Source organism: Dysidea avara, chromosome 4 (assembly GCF_963678975.1).
Source record: "Dysidea avara chromosome 4, odDysAvar1.4, whole genome shotgun sequence".
In the NCBI taxonomy this organism is placed as follows: domain Eukaryota; kingdom Metazoa; phylum Porifera; class Demospongiae; order Dictyoceratida; family Dysideidae; genus Dysidea; species Dysidea avara.
The window spans coordinates 46,803,687-46,807,552 of record NC_089275.1 but is presented as its reverse complement, the minus strand read 5'-3'; positions in this window follow the sequence as shown (position 1 = coordinate 46,807,552).

Genomic DNA, 3,866 nt, shown 5'->3' with positions numbered 1-3,866 from the left:
CAAAAGTCATTACTTTGAATCAAAAATCAAATTAAATGTGACACTCTTTTCTGATCAAACATGTTGTTTTACTACCTGGATACAGGTGGAATGTTTTGCTTACTATGGTTTACTACACACTGGTTGGGTAGTAGATTTAATCAAAAGGTATTACAACTAGTGAATTTGCAGCTGGAATTAATAATGCTCATGAAGATTTTGCTAAATTATTTTAAAATAACATACATACACTACAGGGGTGGATCCAGCTAGGGGAGTCTTTGGGGTCTCAAGACTCCCCTCAGGTTGACACTGAAAAAAGAGGGATATAAGATGGTATTTCCAGTGGCTTATTGAATACAAAAAAGCTTAATATAACCTGTATTATACTAACAATCTCATGTAAGGCTTTAGTTAATGTGTTAAACATACTGAAACCATATATGTGATGGTATAGTGTGGGTATTATATTCGATATAAGCTATTTCAGGTAATGTGGCAAATAAACTAACTGAAACCATATATGTAATAGTATAGTATGCATTATACTAACCTATAACATGAGTATAATACAGGGTTTATATTAAGGCTTATTTGTATTCAATAAGCCACTGGAAATACCATCTTATATCCCACCTTTTTCACAGTGTGAGCCTCAAATAGGGATGAGCCTATTTTGCTTTTTTTTCTACCTATTTTTCTTTCCAGCAATTCTTTTATTTTTTACCTATTTTGCTCAATATTTTGCTCTAAATTTTTCTATTTTGCTAAGCATCAGTAAAAATTAATTGCAGTATCTCTAGCTTACAAGTATGTGTGACTGCTCTATTAGAATACTTCGTACGTAGTGACTGCTCTATTACAGTATCTCGATCTTTAGTCACCATTTCCTATGAACATATGTTGTCCTAATACTATGTGTGACTGTTCTATTAGAGTATCTCAATCTTTTCATACAAAACATGCTAAGTTGCCATTCCTTGGTGCCCATTTTTCCAACTTTCTACCTAATTTTCCAGCATTTTGCTCTTTGCATTTACCAATGTATTTTTCCAAAGTTTCGCCGGCAAAATCAGCACATCCCTAAAAGCAACAGAGTGTGAAAAATCAATATACCCTAATAGAGCAGTCACAAACTATTCTAATGAACAATCAGACTATAAACATAACATGGTAGTGCATGTGATATGGATTCTGTAATTTCAAGTTCAGCATGCACATTCACACATGGCAAAAGGCAGCCAAGTGATATCACACTTCTATAGACCAAATTAATGTTGGGCAGGATCAGGTGCATTACCACAAAAGAAAAGTACTGGCAGTAAAAACTTTATAATTATCACAAATCAGGTGTACCTATACAACAATATTAGTAACTATGAACACCATTACTTTCTTACAATTCAACGTATTGAGACCTTGCCCAGAAGACACGAATGAATTGAACTCCAGTCCCCACACTATTGGAGTGACACAGGAGTTACTTTAGTAGTTGTTCAAGTAGTGATCAGTCAGGAAGGAACATGAGCTCTATTGTTCATAATAGTTAAAAGTTAATTGCGTATATAGTAAGCTAGATCTACAACAGCACAGTATAGCAATAAGCTGCACAAACAGCAGTGTAAGTTTCCAGCTAGATACACACATCATGTTTGTTAAAGTTTGTATAAGGGCACATTTATGCTACACTGTAGGCTGATATGTGCTGAACTGCATATGTAAACTTAATGTAAAAGGATAAATGTGTCATCCCCATGGCCAGTAATTCAGTAATCCCTAGGAATTACTTCAGTTGCAACCAGTCAAGTCTTGAAGTATGAAGAGTTCTACGAGCTTCATTGTTATACATACATAATCCAACAAGTGAATGTGTTACAATATAATACTTTCAATAGCACCTTGACATATTATATTGAAATACTTCAAGCAATTAGCCAATAGAATTAGTATTACACTTGTTTGTCAAGGTCACCTGAAGAAAACCTGTAATACTAATTTGATTGGCTAGTATAGTGTGGTGTGTTTCTATTAGAAGTAATGTCCAACTTGACAACTAGTGTTACCATAGTGACAGATGCCCCATTGCATAGCAATGATATGGTTGCTAAGTAATGGTTGCTAAGGTAAATGTCATTTTGAGACCATAGCAATGGTTGCTAGGCGGCAATGCTTGTGGTGTGATTGACCTTTTGCAGTGGTTATTTTTTGAATTTCTGTTGCTTAGTAACAGTTGCTATGATTGTTGGATTAATTTGCAATAGGACGGATGGTTGTGGTATTCAGGATTAATACTACTCGTACTGCAAGCAGGAAGGAAATAGTGCTCGGCTTCGCCTTGCACTATTTTACTCCTTCCTGTTTACAATGGTCGCACTATTAATCCTGAATACCATCCATCCTATTACATATAGTAATATGCATTGTTGGTATGCATGATAGGAATTTTACCACTGCTCAACTACTCAATCACAACAGCAGCAAATTATTTTTCTAATACAATGTAAGTACATGTACAAGTGGACCACACACATCCATGTGTATACACATGTACACACAGACCTTTATTCTGCTCCAGCTGCAACAAGGAGTCATACAATAACTTAACATCATCACTGAGTGACTGAATTGTTGAAACACTTTACAACACTCTGCTGTGTCACTGGCCCTCTACACCTGGTTAGTACTTGGTGGTTATTATCATTCCATGTTGTCATACTCCAGCCAATAGTTGACATGGCGACCGTGTGATTTCATCACCTCCTGCCATAGCAACCTAGCTCCAGCTATGTTGTCATAACAACTAGCCTCAAGTCTTGCTTGATACCGTAGGAGTGTATTTTTCGTATCACCTGATCCCTTTGGAAAATCTGTAGTGATTGATTAAAAGCTAAAACACAGAATGTGCATAAATGCCTATGGGGATTTCTAACGACAGTATTATCATGGGCAAATGCCTATTTACAGGATGGCTCACTTGGCATAAGACCAATCCACCCGTACTCATAAATACGATGTCTGGGACCTAAATTACGTCACTAAAGCACTGAGGTAGAAGTCAAGATGGGTGGTACAGGAATGACAACATTTGTAATGTATCATAGCATGTACGTATACACACTTCAATAATCCACACAAAATAAGACATTTCACATGACACACCCCCTGTACTAACTTGTTTTCAAGTATTCTCTAGCTCTGGCAAATTAATGTTGATTGTAACTCCTAAACTTGTGATACATTATCACTAGTAGTGCTGCTAGTGCTGAGGTGGTGGGAGGGGCTGTGAGCTGCTGCAGAACTAGCTCGTCATCTCAGGTAGTCATAGAAGGCAACCCATATTTTAAGACAGTTACCTGACTCAGTGATCATACCCTCCAGTGATTGGTCAAATGTTGCTATGTATGAATATATATCACCAAGAATTAACGCTAACTCCTGATATCACTAAACAAATATACACACTGTAGAGACAGAAACATTTGTTGAGGGACAACAGTTTCGCAAAAATGTGCTATGGGAGATGTAGGTTTTGACAAGATAACTGGGTAGTCCAATCCACTAGTCCAGTCCAGCTACCAAAAGTAGGCATTAAAATGTGTTTCATTTTAGCAAGTAGCCATCTAATCTTGTTGGACTTGTTTCCTTACTTTTTGTTATGTGGATAATTCTCATTTCAGCTGTAACATTTTTGAGTTTGTTTCCTTACTTTTTAAATTATATCAATTCCTACTTCCTTTAGATGTTAAAATTTTTAATAGCTAATACTAATGGTAATTGAAAATGCAATTGAATATTTTGAGTACTCGACTGCACTATTAGAGTATATTAATCCCCACTACTTAGGCTTGAGTCTATTGTACTCCAAAATTTACCTATTATGCTTTTTG